Source organism: Lithobates pipiens, unplaced genomic scaffold, assembly GCF_037356315.1.
Source record: "Lithobates pipiens isolate NorthernLeopardFrog02 unplaced genomic scaffold, aLitPip1_a1.2 Scaffold_8, whole genome shotgun sequence".
Lineage (NCBI taxonomy): Eukaryota > Metazoa > Chordata > Amphibia > Anura > Ranidae > Lithobates > Lithobates pipiens.
In genome coordinates this window covers 414378189-414400649 of record NW_027507903.1, presented here as the reverse complement: position 1 = coordinate 414400649, position 22461 = coordinate 414378189, and the positions used below count along the sequence as shown (strand labels likewise).

At 37.9% G+C, this 22461-nt stretch overlaps 1 protein-coding gene and 1 pseudogene across 1 annotated transcript in view; both read right to left on the bottom strand.

Annotated features, from left to right (window-relative positions):
- LOC143962191 (protocadherin gamma-B5-like) overlaps positions 1–22461 on the bottom strand; it is a 293876-nt gene that overhangs the window by 108544 nt on the left and 162871 nt on the right. The gene's annotated exons all lie outside the window — the stretch shown is intronic.
- Positions 18745–21484, bottom strand: LOC143964343 (protocadherin gamma-B1 pseudogene; annotated as a pseudogene).

Here is a 22461-nt window from a genome sequence, read left to right as displayed (position 1 = left end):
TAGAAAACTAAGAGAGATATGGGATGCAGTATTCGTGCTGGTCTTATGATGGTCGGCAAACTATGGATGCCTCACGGAGTTCTTTTACCAAATCATTGAAATAAAATAACAGATCATTGAAAATCGTTATAGACTTCCTCTGATTTGTAAACGCCATATGAGTCAACATAGCCTTTAAAGTAAGCATATCTGCAACATTGTTTTAAAGTAAACAGATCAATTAAATATCATAGTTTGAACATACCTGCAAAATAAGAATGTCATCAGCTATAGGGTCTCTTATGTTTTCATTACCAATTCCTGAATCATCCGCATCAATTAGTTTATCTACAGGAACAACTGGAACACACTGCTGAGTTTTTAGGAAAGCAAATTCCTTGTCCATTGAGTCCAGAGTTGGACAAACATTGTATGTGTAGGGCAGCTGCAATGTTCCATTGTTAAACTGGGAAATAAATCTAGGATCTACAGTATGATATAATTGTGTATTCACAGGGCCAAGGTAAGGCAAAGATTTGGGCTCTCTGCATTTTGAGACCACAGCGAGTATCACAGTCAATACAAACAGAAAAGTAATCAATGACAAGGCGATCACCAGGTACATTTGTAAGTTTGATTGAGAGTCCAGTTTGCTTGGTTGTTTGTTCATTTCGGGAATTATCTGCTGAAAATTATCAGCAATCACCAGGTTTAGAGTCACAGAAGCAGACAGGGGTGGGGAACCATTGTCTTTTACTATGACCACAACTTTATGTTTTAAAGAATCACTATCATGAAAAACCTTTGATGTTTTGATCTCTCCAGTGTATTGATCAATAGTAAACAGTGATGGCTCAGAAGCTTGCAAAAAATACGACAGCCAGGCATTGTGTCCAGAATCCGCATCCACTGCGATTACTTTAGATACTAAGGAACCTTGTTCGGATGACCAAGGCACCATCTCAAAGACAGGGCCATCGTTGTCTCTTGGTGGGTATAGGATGACTGGTGGGTTATCATTCTGGTCTACCACATGAATTTTTACAGTTGTGCTGCTGTTCAGTGATGGAAAACCATTGTCTTTAGCAATGACCTGAATGTTGAATTCTCTGTGTTGCTCATAATCAAATGATTTTTGTGCATAAATGACTCCGGTCACTGGATTTATAGATACATGCAAGGATATGGCATCTTTGTCATTACTGTTACTTAATATAAAGTAAGTCAGTTTTGCATTTTCTTCACTGTCAATATCTATCGCTTGAATATGAAATATGGAAGCTCCTGGTAAATTATTTTCTGGCACAAATGCAGCATAAATCAACTTCTCAAAAATAGGTGCATTGTCATTAACATCCGCCAAGTCCAAATTGATGACTTTCACAGAAGACAAACAAGGAGAACCCTTGTCAGATGCTTGAATGGTGATGTTATAGGATGAAATTTTTTCTCGGTCCAGAGAATCTTTTGTGACAATTTTATAGAAGTTACTTGCTGACGGCACTAATTGAAATGGAATATCCCCTATGATTTGACACTGAACTTCTCCATTTTCTCCCGAGTCTTTATCATAAACTGAAATCAGTGCCACCACAGTTCCAGGTGATGTGTCTTCAGGAATAGGAGAAGACAGGGAGGTGAGGGTTATCTCAGGAACATTGTCATTCTCATCCAATATCTCTATTAAAACTTTGGCATAGGCAGTCAGACCCCCTCCATCCATGGCTTGTACAATTATTTCATAGTGCTTTTTAATTTCATAATCTAAATGTCCCTTTGTTCTAATGTCTCCGTTCTTGTGATTAATTGTAAACATCTGGAGAATGTTATTTTCCAGGGTATTGAATAAATATGTAATCTGTGCATTTACTCCTTCATCCTCATCAGTTGCCTGGACCTGCAGAACTGTAGAATTTAAAGGTATATTTTCCTTAATGCTTACTTTATATACTTCTTGGGTAAATATAGGTGTATTATCATTAAAATCAGTGATGGCAATCTTAATCAGCACAGTACCTGTCTGTACAGGATTTCCTCCATCGAAAGCTGATAGAATGAGTTCATGGTAATTTTGTGTCTCTCGGTCTAGAGGTTTTTCTAGAACCAGCTCAGGAAATATACTGCCATCAGAGCTGATCCTTTCTCCTAAGGCAAAGTGCTCATTTGGACTCAGCTTGTAGCTCCTCAGTGTATTAATTCCTATATCCAAATCCTCAGCTTTCTGCAAAGCAAACTTTGCTCCTGGTGAAGCAGATTCGCTTATTTCTAATTGTATTGCTTCATAATGAAATCTTGGTGAATTGTCATTTATATCTTTAATTTCAATCCGAACATTAAACACATTTAAAGGATTCTCAGCCACAGCATCAAAGGTCAGGGCACAATCAGCTGCAGCCCCACACAGTGTCTCTCTGTCTATCCTCTCTGCAATATATAAATTTCCATTATCCAGACTGATACTGAAATATTTTTCAGAAACACCAGACACAATTCTGAGTTTTCTTGCTTTGATATCCTTCACATTCATTCCAAGATCCTTCACTAAATCACCAACAACTGAACCTTTCCTCATTTCTTCTACAATGGAATAATGAATCTGAGCAGAGACTGAATGACACAACCAGAAAAATAATGAAATCACTACTTGCCATCTGATTTCCAGGGGTGATTGTGGTTGATGCATTTTCAAGCCAGCCGTTCCTTTTGTTATTTGGAATTTTTAAGAGGAAATTCCTTGCAGAATGTATAATCCTTAATTTAATTCAAATTCCAGAATATCTTCTTCTTCATTAGACCTGAAGCACTCCCATCTCATGCAGAAATGCTCTATATCTACTCTTGCAGTTGTACTGCCTGTCTCATAGAGGCATGCATCTCTCACATCCTTCCCTTATTGGTTCAACAGTGGCGCTCTGAGGTGTTATTGGGGTACTACAACATTTTAGCATTACTTTCATAAATACAGACTAAGAATTAGGCATATTTTACACGAGCGTCATCAGTTCTGTCACTAAAATTATTTAAAAAAGAAACTCTGGTGCTTTAATATTCAGTAATATGATTTTCTAATACTCTTGAAATAACACAAAGTGAAACAAGTGAAAACACAATTAGATTATTCTAAAAGCTTTTTGGCCTAAGATTAAGATAATGGCTTGTTTATAGTTCAAGCAAATTAAGTCAGTTTAAAATAAAAACAATTGCCATAGAGGCCATATTTTTTTATGTCAACTGAACTTTGTGACATGTATGTGCTGAATGTTTTTTTTTTTTTGATACATGCACCCCGATCTTCTGGTAAATCAAAGACATTTAAAAGGTATTATGTATACAGTGCTATATGTTTAGTGGAAATACTGTGAACATAACCGTCAAATTAGGCAAGAGAGCACAACTACTTATATGTTTATAAATAATAGGTTCAATAAATATGTAGCCCATTCGGTTTTTCCAGATCTCTTCTTAAACAAATGTGGTAAGGTTAGGGAGAGTGGCTCAAAGGAGAAGATAAGGGTGAATAGGTCACAGGACAAGGTTAGGGAAAGTGGATCACAGGAGAAGGTTAGGAGGAGTCGCAAGTGAATCCAGGTTGGTGGGTTACATGAGGGAAGTGGGTCATAACGGAAGGTGAGGAATAGTGGGAGTAGATCACAGACAAGGTTAAGGAGAGTGGGTTACAGGCCAGGGTTGGACTGAGTCAGTCACAGCATAAGCTTGGTGTTAATGGGTCACAGGGCAGGGTTAGAGCCAGTGGGATACAAGGCAAGATTAGGAAAAAGTCGTTTATAGAGCATAGTTTAATAAAAAGAAACTAAAAAATGCTGATAGGTTTATTTTACTGTTATTTTCTAATATTGTATTATGATATTTAATTATTATACAAGCACAAACACTCAAATATAAATATGAGTACATTTTTAGAAAGAGCTTAACAGTAATAAAATAATGACTTTTTGAACAAAATATACAATTTTTTTTCCATTTGTGCTCTTATTAACTCAAGCTAGGACTTGGTATATGAAAATAAGGAGCTTGCATTAAATTGTTGATGCCTTTCTAGGTATACCAGGCTCAAAATGGTTTAATGAGCTGAGCTTCCTAACCTTTCAGTGACTATACAAATCTACATAAATATATTGGTGGCATGTCTCAATATACAGCAACAATATTAACTTTGAAAAAAAATCCTAACTTGTATCAGTAAAAGGCTGTCCTGGAGCTCCTGCCAAATGACTTTGCCTATATACAATTATATCATCAGCTGCAGGTAGGAGGAAGTAATTCCTCATTCTTCTTAGTGATCAGACAGCATCATTCTAAGGTAAGAGACTGCAGAAAGGGCCGATGTGAGTCAAACATTAGTTTGAAGATGACTTCCAGTTATGGATATTTCATACATAGTTACACTGGCCCAACTTGGACCAATGTAACTATGTATATACAACACCTGACAGATGTCACGGGAAGCTGGAAATCACTGAAGCAGACACCTCTACTATAGTGATCTCCACTTGCTTCTGGGTCCCATGCCAAACAAGTGGTCTACTACATTGTGAACACAGCAAGTTGACTACTCAGCAGAGAATGCTTTGCGTTTTCTTAATGAATGCATAGCATTCTCTGATGAGAGAAGGTTATGAGTGTGATGTCACCGCCCTGACTCTCTGCCTTGTCCAATCAGGTAACACTTTGAATTCCCACAGAAAATGCAAACAATCCTCTGAAAGGTGCCCTAGTTGAACAACTGACCTCCTGTGTTCAGTGAGAAGCAGGTAGTAATTTCCAGCTTCCAAGGGCATTGGCTCTGTATGGTATATACATAGTTACATTATTCCAAGCTGTAATGTAACTATGAATCTACATGACTGTGTCATCCCTAAGCCAGTGTTACAATCCAGGATATAGAGGCTCACCAAGGAGGACACCCTAACAAAGACAGTGCCATCCTGAAGAGAAGGACTGTTATTGTGAGGGAGGGAGGGTAATTACCACCTGTGACAGTAACCTATGTCATATCAGCAATCCCTTGCCTAGTAGGACAATCTGCAGGAGATGGGGTGGGGCATTAACAATTAGAAAATTGCAGAAAGTGGAATAACAGGCAACTATGCAAAATGATATTCAAATATACAAGTAAAATCACTAGACTTCAAATAGTTCACATTTATGTTTACTACATAAATCATCTTCATAGTGTCTAATTATGTTCTCTTTGTTGCTTGCTACATTGCAGAGGGTGGAAGTTTATCTATGGTCACATGCAGGCTCTATTAGAGAATGACTTATCAATAACTGTGTCCTGACATTTTAGAGAACCCCCCTTGTGCACCCAGTGAGCTAAGCAGCAATATAATAAAAGTTTGGTGTGTTTAATGTATATATTTAAACAGTGCTACACCTGTACAATATTATGACTACTATTATTCATTGAAAGGTCACTTTTTAGCCAAGCAGCAAAGGTTCCTTAGTTATACATATTAACCTTTTCGTCGAGGTCTCTGACAGATTTTTTTTTTTGCCCTCTGTGTCTTGAGAAAATCTCTAATTTCTGTGGTCATTGGGACAGAACACAGATAGCAATAAGATCACTTTTTTACCATGACAAAAAGTGAGAAAAAGTCAGAAAAGGCACACACAGGCTACAAATAAAACTTGGCATGGGGTCTAACCCATCCCCCTTACATTAATATTGTTCACTATTGAAAATAAAATGGCAGAACTTCCAGTTTAAATGCTAATTCTTATGAAGATTAACTCATAGCAAGCAATAAAAAGGAACTGACATTCAGGAATTGTGATTGGCTTATGCTAAAGTGGTATTAAACCCCAAACCAAAAATATGCATACTGCATTAGTATTATTTTTTCTGCTTTTCCCCCCTCTGTTTTCACCTGGTAATCTGGCAAGGAACACACCTCCTGCATTAGAGTGCTCCCACTCTGGATAAATGAGCAGAGGCAGTAACTTTGGACAGCAGTATTGTCAGTTTGGGGGAGGGGAGTGGGGATTTGGCTTGGCTAGAACCCAGGCTGAGGCTGTAATTTCACATATCCACAGGGGCTTGCAGTGATGTGTGGCACATAGGACCTTTTGTCTCTTGGGAGAGGGGTGTTAGAAATGCTAACAGATTTAGAGGAGAAGTACAGCCAAAGCTCATAGAACAAACTGCACTCCTGTGACCCTGAAGCTGAAGCTTGCTGTCGGCTGCTGTCACAGAGCTCATCCAAGCTCGGGCAAGATTGCGACAATGATGATCCGCCCTCTGGACTGGCACCTGGCTCAGGCTCTCACCGAGCCCCTCCACAGCCCAGCACTCCAGTGAGTGAGGAAGGGCAGAGCAGAGCGAAGTAACTGACAGAGAACCAAGCTATCAGCGGTGTCAGATCGTTTGGTACTCAGTGTTCGAGCCGGCAGGGGACATATGCAGTGATGCTAATACTTTATAAGAAGTTTTCATATTAATGTTTTACATAAATATAATCTGATCATTGTAAGCACCACTGCCAGTTTTAAATTGCTATCTCTGTACATTCTGCTGGAGAGCTTTTTGAAAAACAACAGATTTACTGGCTGGATCAACAGATGAAAATAAAGGAAAACATGTCTAAAAAAGAAAACTTTTTGTATATATGTTCCTTTTAAACATCAAATTTATTGTAAAATTAGTTGGATAGCAAACTTTCCTTTCAACACTCATGTGCAGAACCCTGGTCACATAGAATTTTTTAAGCAGAATTAATCCCACTGATTTACCTGTTTTCTTAGTCAGTTACATTAAAGGCATGCAGTGGATTATAACTGCTATAGTTTCTAGTGTGCTTATGTTTACTCTTAACCCAACTGTCAAGCCAGCAAATGGTTGGTGTCATAGCTGATCACATGTGCAGACAATTGCAGATCATGCAGAGGCTAATATGACATTTTCCTTAGCTATAAAGGATAGGAAGGTTTATTTCCGCTTTAAATAATTTTTTCCATAAACATAAAATATTTGTCTATTGTTAAGTATACATAATATAATGTATTTATTAAATACAGTCAATCACTAGTGTTGTGACACTATTGCCGCGTACACACGGTCGAACTGTTTGACGTACTTAGTCCGTCATACAATCCGACGGACAATCCGTCGTACTTTCCACTGAACGGACTTGACCACACACGGATGCACAAACAGTCCGTCGAAAGCTTGCGCGATGACGTGTACAGCACGTACGATGGGACTAGAAATAGGAAGTCCAAGACACAGCAAAGCACCCTTCCGCCGTGTAAATCCTTTCTGGGCATGCGCCATTCTTAGTCCGTCGAACTAGCATACTGACGAGCGTATTGTCCGCTGAAACCTAAGTACGACGGACAGATTTTTGGAAAATCAGAAAATCTTAGTACTCCGGACTGCACGCTGAAAAAGTCCGCTGAAGCTCACACACGAGCGGATTGTCTGCTGAAATGTGTTTCAACGGACTAAGTACGTCAAACAGTTCGACCGTGTGTACGCGGCATATAACTTAAAACTGCCATAAAGAAAAGTATTTTATGTTGATATGTTTTTCTGAGCAATGCGACTACATCGTACATTATGCCCATTTATATTCCGGGGGGGGGGGGGGTTGGTCTTCTGTGTAATGCTAGAAAACAAAAAGAGATAATGGATGCACTATGAGTGCTGGCCTTCTGATGGTCTAGTAACTATGGATGCCTTATGGTCACAAGAGTTAACAATCTCTATTGTATAATTTCTGTGTATTTGTTCCTATTATAAATAATTGAAACATGTGGTGCTAAACCAAGTGACTGTTAAACCACTAAATATAATGCTGCAAAGTGCATCAGATATAACTCAAAAAAATTGTATACATAAATAAAAAAATTAAAAAATTAACATTGAATAAAAATAAATAACCCAGTGAATACATGATAGTTCACACTATACATTTAAACACTCCTCAGGGAGTATTGCAAAACATATGCAGTGTTCATACAATGTTGCAAAAGTCTGTGACTCTCCAAAACATATTTCACTTTAACAAGCAATATTGATCAGTGTTTTTTCCTCTCAAACCGCTTTTCCTTCACCACACCGCTGTGAAATGTGATTCCTCTCCCCCTTATGTGAATTAACTCACTGACTAAATCAGCCTCACACTCAACGTGTTTGGTACAAAAGCGCTTTCCAAACCCTTTTTGCAGGGATGTGATTAAGTCAAGTGAATGACAAAACATGTTGGGTAGTGGCTACTAGGTAAATGAGAGTGAGAGGAACCATCGGATGGCTCACGTCTATCTTCACCAAGGTGCTGGCGAGGCCAAGGAGCGGTGAGAGATTTAGTGTGTCTCTCATACCCTGGGTCTGCTAAAATCTACAATGCTTTGGCAATCAGCTGTGTTAAAGTGTGCTGTGGCTTGACTTATTTGGCGTGGTTACAAGTTTTTAAATGTGAGTGTAACTTAAGAGGATCTTCTTATGTGTGATTAAAAGTTTTTTTTATGGTATCACGCTATGGGAGCATTTCTTTTTCTATTCCATGAGAGCCCTGTCTATGAAAGTGTCAATTGGGTCAGCTCCTCTCCTGCTGAAGTGAAGGATTGTATGCCTGTCATCCACATCCCTGCAAAAAGGGTTTGGAAAGCACTTTTGTGCCAAACACGTTGAGTGTGATGCTGCTTTTAGTCGGTGAGTTAATTCACATAAGGGGGAGAGGAATCACATTTCACAGCGGTGTGGTGAAGGAAAGGCGGTTTGAGAGTAAAAAACACTGATCAATATTGCTTGCTAAAGTGAAATATGTTTTGGAGACTCACAGACTTTTGCAACATTGTATGAACACTGCATATGTTTTGCAATACTCCCTGAGGAGTGTTTAAATGTATAGTGTGAACTTTCACTTATTCACTGGGTTATTTATTTTTATTTAATGTTAATTTTTTTATGTTTTTATTTATTTATGTATACAATTTTTTTGAGTTATATCTGATGCACTTTGTTGCATTGTAATTAGTGGTGTAACAGTCACTTGGTTTAGCGCCACGTGTTTCAATTATTTATAATAGGAACACCTACACAGAAATTACACATTATTTTAAGTGGCTGCTTAGTGAGGAAGGGTTCTTTTGCTGGAAGCGCAGTGCTAAATACACAGGTGAAAGGGCATTAGTGAGTGTATTATTGATTTGCACAATCTCTATTGTATGAAACGGTTTGCTATTATCAAGAGAATTTTTGGTAATGATTATTTTGCAAAATCATTTAAATAAAATAACAGAAAATTCAAAATCATTATAGCCATCCTCTGATTTGTAAACACGATATGGATCAACAGCCTTTATAATAAACATGTCTGCAACAGTGTTTTGAAGAATGCAGACAAGTTAAATATTATAGGTTTTACATACCTGTAAAATAAGATTGTCATCAGCTATAGGGTCTCTTATGTTTTCATTACCAATTCCTGAATCATCCGCATCAATGAGTCTATCTACAGGAACAACTGGAACACACTGCTGAGTTTTTAGGAAAGCAAATTCCTTGTCCATTGAATCCAGAGTTGGACAAACATTGTATGTGTAGGGCAGCTGCAATGTTCCATTGTTAAACTGGGAAATAAATCTAGGATCTACAGTATGATATAAATGTGTATTCACAGGGCCAAAGGAAGGCAAAGATTTGGACTCTCTGCATTTGGAGACCACAGCTACTATCACAGTCAATACAAACAGAAAAGTAATTAATGACAAGGCGATCACCAGGTACATTTGTAAATTTGACTGAGAGTCCAGTTTGCTTGGCCGTTTGTTCATTTCAGGAATTATCTGCTGAAAATTATCAGCAATCACCAGATTTAGAGTCACAGAAGCAGACAGGGGTGGGGAGCCATTATCTTTTACTATGACCACAACTTTATGTTTTAAAGAATCTCTATCATGAAAAACCTTTGATGTTTTGATCTCCCCAGTGTACTGATCAATAGTAAAAAGTGATGGCTCAGAAACTTGCATAAAATACGACAACCAGGCATTGTGTCCAGAATCCGCATCCACTGCGACCACTTTAGATACTAAGGAACCTTGTTCAGATGACCAAGGCACCATCTCAAAGACAGGGCCATCACTGTCTCTTGGTGGGTATAGGATGACTGGTGGATTATCATTCTGGTCTACCACATGAATTTTTAGAGTTGTGCTGCTGTTCAATGATGGGGAACCATTGTCTTTAGCAATGACCTTAATGTTGAATTCTCTGTGTTGCTCATAATCAAATGATTTTTGTACATAAATGACTCCAGTCACTGGATTTATAGATGCATGCAAGGATATGGGATCTTTGTCATTACTTACTATAAAGTAAGTCAGTTTTGCATTTTCTTCACTGTCAATATCTTTCGCTTGAATATGAAATATGGAAGCTCCTGGTAAATTATTTTCTGGTGCAAATGCAGTATAAATCAACTTCTCAAAAATAGGTGCATTGTCGTTAACATCCGCCAAATCCAAATAGATGACTTTCACAGAAGACAAAAGAGGAGAACCCTTGTCAGATGCTTGAATGGTGATGTTATAGGATGATAATTTTTCTCTGTCCAGAGAATCCTTGGTTAAAATTTTGTAAAAGTTACTTGCTGATGACACTAATTGAAATGGAATATCGCCAATGATTTGACACTGAACTTCTCCATTTTCTCCCGAGTCTTTATCACGAACTGCAATCAGTGCCACCACAGTTCCAGGTGATGTATCTTCAGGAATAGGAGAAGACAGGGAGGTGAGGGTTATCTCTGGAACATTGTCATTCTCATCCAATATCTCTATTAAAACTTTGGCATGGGCAGCCAGGCCCCCTCCATCCATGGCTTTTACAGATATTTCATAGTGTTTTTTCATTTCATAATCTAAATATCCCTTTGTTCTAAGGTCTCCATTCTTGTGATTAATTGTAAACATCTGGAGAATGTTATTTGCTCGGGTATTAAAAGAATATGTAAGCTGTGCATTTACTCCTTCATCCTCATCATTTGCTCTGACCTGCAGAACTGTAGAATTTAAAGGTATATTTTCCATAATGCTTATTTTATATACTTCTTGGGTAAATATAGGTGTATTATCATTAAAATCAGTGATGGTAATCTTAATTATTGCTGTGCCTGTTTTTACAGGATTTCCTCCATCAAAAGCTGATAGAATGAGTTCATGGTAATTTTGTGTCTCTCGGTCTAGAGGCTTTTCTAGAACCAACTCGGGAAATATACTGCCATCAGAGCTGATCCTTTCTCCTAAGGCAAAGTGCTCATTTGGACTCAGCTTGTAGCTTCTCAGTGTATTAATTCCTATATCCAAATCCTCAGCTTTCTGCAAAGCAAACTTTGCTCCTGGTGAAGCATATTCACTTATTTCTAATCTTATTGTTTCATCGAGAAATGTTGGTGGATTGTCATTTATATCTTGAATTTCAATCTTAACATTAAACACATTTAAAGGATTCTCAGCCACAGCATCAAAGGTCAGGACACAATCAGCTGCAGCCCCACACAGTGTCTCTCTGTCTATCCTCTCTGCAATAAAAAGGTCTCCATTCTCCAGATTGATACTGAAATATTTCTCAGAAGCATCAGACACAATTCTGAGTTTTCTTGCTGTGATATCCTTCACATTCATTCCAAGATCTTTCACTAAATCACCAACAACTGAACCTTTCCTCATTTCTTCTACAATGGAATAATGAATCTGAGCAGAGACTGAATGACACAACCAGGAAAATAATGAAATCACTACTTGCCATCTGATTTCCAAGGGTGATTGTTGTTGATGCATTTTCAAGACAGCCGTTCCTTCTATTGATGGGAATATATAAGAGGAACTCTTTCCAGAATGTATAATCCTTAATTGAATTCAAATTCCAGAATATCTTCTTCTTTGTTAGACCTGACGCATTCCCATCTCATGCAGAAATGCTCTATATCTACTCTTGCAGTTGTACTGCCTGTCTCATAGAGGCATGCATCTCTCACATCCTTCACTTATTGGTTCAACAGCGGCGCTCTGAGGTGTAATTGGGGAACTACAACATTTTAGAGTTTCTTTCATAAATACAGATTTAGATTTTAGAACCTTTCACACTAGCGTCATCAGTTCCCTCACTAAAACTGATTTTTACTAAACTCCTTTAATGTTCATTAATATGATTTTCTAATACTCTTGAAAAAAAATATATATAAAAAAACAAGTGTACCTCATGAAACACACATATTATTCAGAAAGCTTAAGATTGAGATAATGGTCGGTTCACCGCTTAAGCAAATAAGTCAGTCTGATGTGAAAACAATTGCTATAGAGGCCATATTTTTTATGTGAACTGAACTTTGGTATGAGCTAGATTTGTATTTATTTTTTGATAAATACATCCTGATCGTTTGATACATCGAAGACATTTAAAGTGTATTGTGTATACGGTGTATGTTATTTATTTAACCAAAATACTGTGGAAATAACTGTCAAATTAGGCAAGAGAGCATAACTACAACTACTCAGTAATTTATTCTTGTTTATAAATAATAGGTTCAATAAATATGAAGCCCATTAGGTGTTTTCAGATTTCTTCTTCAAAAAATTACATACGGCTAACGAGAGTGACTCAAGGGAGAAGATAAGGGGAAAATAGGTCACAAGACAAGGTTAAGAAAAGTGGATTACAGGAAAAGGTTAGGAGGAGTGAGGCACAAGAGGATCTAGGTGGGTGGGTCACATGGGGGAAGTGGGTCGTAATGGCAGGTTAGTGGTAAATAGGGATGGGCTGAATGGACCCCTGTTCGGTTTGCCCAGAACTTCCGAACATCGAGAAAGTTTGGATCCAAATAACGAACCCCACTAAAGTCAATGGGACCCGAACGTCAACAATCAAATTGCCCATTTTGAAGGCTTATATGCAAGTAATTGGGCATGCAATGGTTATAGGGGTCCAGGTCCTGCCCCGGGGAGACGTGTATCGATAAAAAAAAGTTTGTGAAAAATGTAATTTTTAAAGGAGCAGTGATTTTTTGATTTTTAAAGTGAAAGCATAAAAGGGAGGGGGTAAGTCATAAGAGGGCCAATGAGAGCTGCAGGGATGTAGAGCTGGAGGTGTGCATCTGTGTGTCTGTGTAAAAATCCAGGTAGTGAACAGACAACAGCTTCAGCTGTCCACAGTTGAAATTGTTGCAGCCAGACTCAGTGGAGGGAGATTTCTGCAGCATATTTGGCAAGTACAGAATTACAGTATATATAAAATAATATGCCAAGTGGTTGGAGGGAAGCTTCAGAATGGCAAAAATGTTTTTATTACAAATTATGTGAGCAGAATTCAGTTCCTCTTCAAATGCATTAACACATTTAAGCCAGACCCCAGCTACTACTTTATGAGACGTTTTGAGATAAAGGTTTTACATATATAAATATCTGACCATTTTAAGCACCCCTGCCAGTGTTAAATGGCTGGTCCCATCTCTGTAACAGATACATTCTGCTGGTGAGCTAGTACTTTTGGAAAACAACAGATTTACTGTCTGGATCAACAGATGAAAATGAAAGAAGTCTAAAAAAGAAAACTAATACAGCCATTACATCTAAGAATTGGTAATCTGCAATATAATAAATGTTTGATTTTGGGTATAGTACCACTTTAGGAATTAGCAACTAAAAATAAGAACCCTTTATGAAAAAAAGACCAATTATTCTTTAATGCTATATTTTCAGAAATTATAAAAACATTTTTTGTATATATGATCCTTTTAAACATCTAATTTATTGTAAATTTTATTGAAAAAAACAACTTTCCTGTCAACACTCATGTGCAGCACCCTGGCCACATAGATTTAATGATTACGCATTTAGAATTAGGCCGCGTGCACACGATCGGATTTTCTGACAACAAATGTTAGATGTGAGCCTATTGTCAGAAACTCTGATCGAGTGTATGGGGCATTACAGTTTTAAAGCAGAATTAATCCCATCGATGCACACGTTTTCTAGGTCAGTTACATTTAATGCATGCCGTAAATTATAACTGCTACATTTTCTAGTGTACTTATGTTCGCTCTCAACTCAACTGCCAAGCCATCAAATGGCTGGTGTCATAGCTCATCACATGTGCAGGCAACTACAGATCATGCAGAGGCTAAAATGACAGCTTCCTTAGCTATAATGGATACACACCACGTGCCTTTATCATCCCCTGATGAAGACACGTGGTGTGTCAAAATGCATAGGGATTGACCGGAAGCTCAGAGAACCGGAAGTGATGTAAGATGTGCCTGTAACACTGTTAAAATGACAGCTCTGACTTTTTTTATTTTGTTGTAAGGTCCCATTTGGCTTTTTTAATTAATAAATCAGCTTGTTCATATGATACTGTGCTATGGGAGATTCTTTTTCATCCCTTACATAAATCCGCTGTGTGTGAACATCCTAAATGATAAATTGGAAGTCATCATTTGGAATACAGGACTAGGAGAGGCATTGTCTACCACCATTGGATCCCGGGAGGTCCCCCAGCCATATTAACCTGTAAAAGCCATATACCATCTATATTGAGGTAAGAGTTAAGAGAGCACTAAGTGGTATACACGAAGATTCCACACTGGAGGTTATTTATTGAAGATTTCGTTTGAAGCACTTTTTGCACTTTTTTTACCCCACCATTTTTGGATTATTTCATCACAATGTTATTTATTATGACAGTTTGATTCTGATCATTTGGGACTGGATTCACTTATTTATTTATTTATCTATTTATTTATTCACATAGATCATTCAGTATTTGTCACATTATTGGATATGTACATAATAGTGGTTATGTGCATTGTATAGGAGAGTTTTGCACAGGATTATATTGCACAAACATTTGTATTTTTGCACATTATTGCACAGTCACCATATCTGTAGGCATTATTTGCACAGTGGATACACACACACACACACACATATATATATATATATATCATGATTGTAGTACAGTTTAATTAGTTGCGCTGATCTCTTCTTTAATTTATATGCATCCTATGCATTAAGGTGAAAAAACACCTGGCAATGATGGGCCCCCCGTTTTTCTTACTGAAGCCCGTTTACCTGCTCGGCTCGTCCCCGGCGTCCTCTTCTCCACAGAGTCTTGGCGCTGATTGGATAGATTGATAGCAGCGCAGCCATTGGCTCCCGCTGCTGTCAATCAAATCCAATGACATGGCCACTGAGGGGCGGGACCGAGACATACACTCTGTGTCTATGGATGCAGAGTTTATGAGACAGGAGCGCGCCCGTAAGGTAACCCCCTCAGGAGAGAGCTTCCAGAGGGGGTTAGCTATTGCGGGGAGGAGCCGAGAGAGCCACCGTGGGACCCCAGAACAGGAGGATTGGGGCGACGCTTTGCAATGCTAGAAAACTAAAAGAGATATTGGATGAACTAGGCCCCATTCACACCTCAGTGTTTTGTAGCTTGAAGCTCGAAGCTTCAGAACGCTGAATGAGAAAAAAAAATCATTATTTTCTATGGAGAAGGTTTACATCTCCACTCCAAGTCACCTAAAGCCAAATGCCTAAAGCTCAAAAAAGTTGTGGAGCTTTTTTTGTAGCTCAAAACGGGCAGATTTGAGCATTTTTGGGCACGTTTTTATTCCCATAGAAATGAATAGAAATGCAACATTCGCAGAAAAATGGTAATAATATATGAATAAATAACTGGAAACTAAATACACAAATATCTAAAAGTCATCATAAATAAATAAATAAAATACATTAATAATATGTATTAATTCATAAATAATAATAATAAATAATCACCCAAACCCAAACAAAACACATACATTATTATTAGGGCTGTTACTGATTAAAATGTTCATGTTCGATTAATCGATTTTTTTTTAAATCGATTAATCGACTAATTTTGATTAATTATAACACACATACAGATCCAACTACTTTTAGCTGATCTCATTGCATTGCAACTCTGCATTAGTCAGTGGTAAATGTGGTATACACTATATACAATCACCCGACACTAGTTAGTTTCCACAATCCATAACTTAACTTCACAGTTCACACAACTACGTTTTAAATACAAACTGTAGCACTGACGTAAGTCATTTTTTTTTCCATAGTAGCATCACAATCCCTCCACCTCCGGTCTAACTAATCACTCTCACCTTATGGCATGGACCCCTGTGCAAACAGGTGGTCATGCAAGTGGGTATCAAAAGGGTTAACACGGACCATTAATGTCTCTTACATCTCCTTAGATCTCAGAAAGGACGCCAGGTCATGGGTAGAAAGAAAAGAACTAAGTGCTCACCACTTAAGTATAAGATTACATTTTTGTGTTCAAACACAAACTACTCACATAAAGATGATAAAAACACAGCATGTAAAGCCGAAAATCATGTTAGTTCCATAGGGCAGCAGCGGGTGACGTCATGCGTAGCTCCACCACCGTACAAGTTATGTTCAATCAGAACTTCGACGTCACCGGTCTCCTCCCCCTTCCATTCGTTAGCAGATGGAGGCATTGGGGAAGGAGGGAGGAGTCCGATGTCTGTGACGTCACCGGATCTCCGATGGAACTCCCTGAAGATCCGCAAGGCGGCAGAGAGGTGAGTACCGATCAAAAGAATTTTGATCGATCAAAAAAATTAACAATTAATCGAGGAATTCATCTTTAATTTCCACAGCCCTAGTTATTAATAATAATAATAATAATATTTTTTTTATTTTGTGTTATGCCTTGTACACACGGTTGGACATTCCGACAACAAAATCCAACAGAATTTTTCTGACAGATTTTGTCCTAAACTTGTGCTGCATACATACGGTTGGACAAAGTTGTTGGAAAATCCAATCGTTCGAAACGTGATGATGTTCGTTCGTTACGACGGGACTACGTTGAGGCTACTAGCCAATAGCTTTGGTCTCCTAATTTGATCTGAGCATGTGTGGCACTTTGTCCAATCACAATTCTCTACAAATGATCAGAAAAGGTCAGACAATATAATCCGATCGGACATTTTGCGTCTGAATTTCCGACCGTGTGTACAAGGCATTAGGGTTAGGGTGTTTAGATTTTTATGATTATTATTTTACTTTTTTTAAGGTTTCGGGGTTAATTATTTATTTACTATTACTTAGTATTCATTTATTGAATTTATTTGTTATTTATTTAAGATTATATTTATTTATTTGTGTATTTATTTAACATGTATTTATTAATTTATTATTATTATTATTATTATTATTATTATTATTATTATTATTATTATTATTAGTAGTATTAGCTCCGTAAGCCTAACAAAAAATAAATAAATAACCCTATGTCAGGAAGCTAGTTCAGCTCATACTAATTCACAAATTCTTCTGCAGCTACTGCTCATTCCCATACCTCCAATGCTCATGCACCTGTACCAGCATACAGATGGGCTCAGGCAAATATCCAGTGTGCACTATCACGTAGGTGCCTCCTGACCACCCTGTTGTCCTACCGTGGATGACCCCAACTCACCTTGATTACGCCCCTGACTGTGTCAGTCACCTGCTATTAAGCTACTGGCACCTATGCTTCATTGAGCCTTGTACCTCTGTCACCACATTCAAGGGTGCTCAGACCAGAGCCACAAGGGAAGCTCTCTCTTCAACTTGGCCTCCAACCGAGGTACGTGACACCCTAACCCCTAATCTTAACCCTAACCCCAAATCCTAATCCTAACCTAACCTTAAAGCGGTTCTGCACTGCTGAAATTTTTTTTTTTCTGGTTACGCTTTAAAATGTATGTTTTTAAATAAAAAAGCTTACTTTTCTTTGATTTCTCACTGAAGCATGTCAGTTTTTGCTTAAAATTTTCATTTATATTCTTAATGATCAGCCGATTTCATTTTAGTTGTGGGCATGTGAAGCCCACAGGCAATAACTTCCTCCTTCTTTGCTTTGTACGGAACCAGCATGCTTTGCAGGTTCCCGCGCATGCTCTGTAGCTACAGCTACGAGCGGTATAATTCCTGAATGTTGTCAGGACAACGGGCGGCGTCGTATCAAGTTCTCGCGAGATTTCGCCTGTATTAGCCGCAATGTCTCCTGGGATTACTTGGACGAGATCCCAGGAGACAGTGCGGGGTTCAGCGGAAGTGATGCTGATCCCCGCATAAAGACCGCCCATAGCCGCAGGGGATGAAAAGATAAAATTACAAATAACGAAAGGTAGGATAAATAAAAATAAAAACAAAGGGGCATTAGGAAATTTATGAACAATAGCAAACACAATGGCAGTAGGTTAATAAAATGTGTGCAGAACCTCTTTAACTCTAACCCCTGACCCTAACGAAAATCTTTTTTTTTCATGAAAACGAATAATGAAAAATAAATAGAAAGCCAATGGAAGAGCTAAAAAAGCTGAAATACCTACCAACAAATGACGCAACAGATAAGAAAATTACAACACTGCATATAAACGTGCAAGTCACCCATAAAAATGCACAAAACAACCCTGAAAAAATGCTCAAAGACTCTACACTCAGGTGTAAATGCTGAGTGCTGGTCTGGTAACTATGGACGTCTTATAGTCACAAGAGTCTACAATCTCTATTGTATGAAACAGCTTGCTATTATCAAGAGAATTGATTATTTTACAAAATCCTTAAAATAAAACAAAATAACAGAAAATTTTAAATCATTACAAACCTCATCTGATTTGTCAACACTATATGGGTCACAGCCTTTATAACAAACATATCTGCAACATTGTTTTAACAAATGCACACTAATTAAACATTAAAGTTTGAACATACCTGCAAAATAAGAATGTCATCAGCTATAGGGTCTCTTATGTTTTCATTACCAATTCCTGAATCATCCGCATCAATTAGTTTATCTACAGGAACAACTGGAACACACTGCTGAGTTCTTAGGAAAGCAAATTCCTTGTCCATTGAGTCCAGAGTTGGACAAACATTGTATGTGTAGGGCAGCTGCAATGTTCCATTGTTAAACTGGGAAATAAATCTGGGATCTACAGTATGATATAAATGAGTATTCACAGGGCCAAATGAAGGCAAAGATTTGGGCTCCCTGCATTTGGAGACCACAGCGACTATCACAGTCAATACAAACAGAAAAGTAATCAATGACAAGGCGATCACCAGGTACATTTGTAAGTTTGACTGAGAGTCCAGTTTGCTTGGTTGTTTGTTCATTTCTGGAATTATCTGCTGAAAATTATCAGCAATCACCAGGTTTAGAGTCACAGAAGCAGACAGGGGTGGGGAGCCATTGTCTTTTACTATGGCCACAACTTTATGTTTTAAAGAATCTCTATCATGAAGAACATTTGATGTTTTGATCTCTCCAGTGTATTGATCAATAGTAAAAAGTGATGGCTCAGAAACTTGCAAAAAATATGACAAGCAGGCATTGTGTCCAGAATCAGCATCCACTGCGACCACTTTAGATACTATGGAACCTTGTTCAGATGACCAAGGCACCATCTCAAAGATAGGGCCATCACTGTCCCTTGGTGGGTATAGGATGATTGGTGGGTTATCATTCTGGTCTACCACATGAATTTTTAGAGTTGTGCTGCTGTTCAGTGATGGAAATCCAGTGTCTTTAGCGATGACCTGAATGTTGAATTCTCTGTGTTGCTCATAATCAAATGATTTTTGTGCATAAATTACTCCAGTCACTGGATTTATAGATACATGCAAGGATATGGCATCATTGTCATTACTGTTACTTACTATAAAGTAAGTCAGTTTTGCATTTTCTTCACTGTCAATATCTTTTGCTTGAATATGAAATATGGAAGCTCCTGGTAAATTATTTTCTGGTACAAATGCTGTATAAATCAACTTCTCAAAAATAGGTGCATTGTCGTTAACATCCACCAAGTCCAAATAGATGACTTTCACAGAAGACAAAAGAGGAGAACCCTTGTCAGATGCTCGAATGGTGATGTTATAGGATGATAATTTTTCTCTGTCCAGAGAATCTTTGGTAACAATTTTGTAAAAGTTACTTGCTGATGACACTAATTGAAATGGAATATCCCCAATGATTTGACACTGAACTTCTCCATTTTCTCCCGAGTCTTTATCACGGACTGCAATCAGTGCCACCACAGTTCCAGGTAATGTGTCTTCAGGAATAGGAGAAGACAGGGAGGTGAGGGTTATCTCAGGAACATTGTCATTCTCATCCAATATCTCTATTAAAACTTTGGCATGGGCAGCCAGGCCCCCTCCATCCATGGCTTTTACAGATATTTCATAGTGTTTTTTCATTTCATAATCTAAATATCCCTTTGTTCTAATGTCTCCATTCTTGTGATTAATTGTAAACATCTGGAGAATGTTATTTGCCCTGGTAATAAAAGAATATGTAATCTGTGCATTTACTCCTTCATCCTCATCAGTTGCTCTGACCTGCAGAACTGTAGAATTTAAAGGTATATTTTCCTTAATGCTTACTTTATATACTTCTTGGGTAAATATAGGTGTATTGTCATTAAAATCAGTGATGGTAATCTTAATCATTGCTGTGCCTGTTTTCACAGGATTTCCTCCATCAAAAGCTGATAGAATGAGTTCATGGTAATTTTGTGTCTCTCGGTCTAGAGGCTTTTCTAGAACCAGCTCAGGAAATATACTGCCATCAGAGCTGACCCTTTCTTCTAAGGCAAAGTGCTCATTTGGACTCAGCTTGTAGCTTCTCAGTGTATTAATTCCTATATCCAAATCCTCAGCTTTCTGCAAAGCAAACTTTGCTCCTGGTGAAGCAGATTCACTTATTTCTAATCTTATTGTTTCATCGAGAAATGTTGGTGGATTGTCATTTATATCTTGAATTTCAATATTAACATTAAACACATTTAGAGGATTCTCAGCCACAGCATCAAAGGTCAGGACACAATCAGCTGCAGCCCCACACAGTGTCTCTCTGTCCATCCTCTCTGCAATAAAAAGGTCTCCATTCTCCAGATTGATACTGAAATATTTTTCAGAAACATCAGACACAATTCTGAGTTTTCTTGCTTTGATATCCTTCACATTCATTCCAAGATCTTTCACTAAATCACCAACAACTGAACCTTTCCTCATTTCTTCTACAATGGAATAATGAATCTGAGCAGAGACTGAATGACACAACCAGGAAAATAATGAAATCACTACTTGCCATCTGATTTCCAGGGGTGATTGTGGTTGATGCATTTTCAAGACAGCCGTTCCTTTTGTTGCTGGAATATATAACAGGAACTCCTTGTAGAATGTATAATCCTTAATTGAATTAAAATTCCAGAATATCTTCTTCTTTGTTAGACCTGAAGCACTCCCATCTCATGCAGAAATGCTCTATATCTACTGTTGTAGTTGTACTGCCTGTCTCATAGAGGCATGCATCTCTCACATCCTTCCCTTATTGGTTCAACAGCGGCGCTCTGAGGTGTAATTGGGGAACTACAACATTTTAGAGTTTCTTTCATAAATACAGATTTAGATCTTAGAACCTTTCACATGAGCGTCATCAGTTCCCTCCCTCCCTTCCCTCAATGTTCATTAATATGATTTTCTAATACTCTTGAAAAAAAAATATATAAAAAAACAAGTGTACCTCATGAAACACACATATTATTCAGAAAGCTTAAGATTGAGATAATGGTCGGTTCACCGTTTAAGCAAATAAGTCAGTCTGATGTGAAAACAATTGCTATAGAGGCCATATTTTTTATGTGAACTGAACTTTGGTATGTGCTAGATTTTTATTTATTTTTTGATAAATACGTCCTGATCGTTTGATACATCGAAGACATTTAAAGTGTATTGTGTATACAGTGTATGTAATTTATTTAACCAAAATACTGTGGAAATAACTGTCAAATTAGGCAAGAGAGCATAACTACAACTACTCAGTAATTTGTTCTTGTTTATAAATAATAGGTTCAATAAATATGAAGCCCATTAGGTGTTTTCAGATTTCTTTTTCAAAAATGGCATACGGCTAGGGAGAGTGACTCAAGGGAGAAGATAAGGGGAAAATAGGTCACAAGACAAGGTTAAGAAAAGTGGATTACAGGAAAAGGTTAGGAGGAGTGAGACACAAGAGGATCCAGGTGGGTGTGTCACATGGGGGAAGTGGGCCGTAATGGCAGGTTAGTGGTAAATAGGGATGGGCTGAATGGACCCCTGTTCGGTTTGCCCAGAATTTCCGAACATAAAACAATGTCCAACACTAAAGTCAATGGGACCCGAACGTCAACAATCAAATTGCCCATTTTGAAGGCTTATATGCAAGTAATTGGGCATGCAATGGTTATAGGGGTCCGGGTCCTGCCCTGGGGAGACGTGTATCGATAAAAAAAGTTTGTGAAAAACGTAATTTTTAAAGGAGCAGTGATTTTTTTGATTTTTAAAGTGAAAGCATAAAAGGGAGGGGGTAAGTCATAAGAGGGCCAATGAGAGCTGCAGGGATGTAGAGCTGGAGGTGTG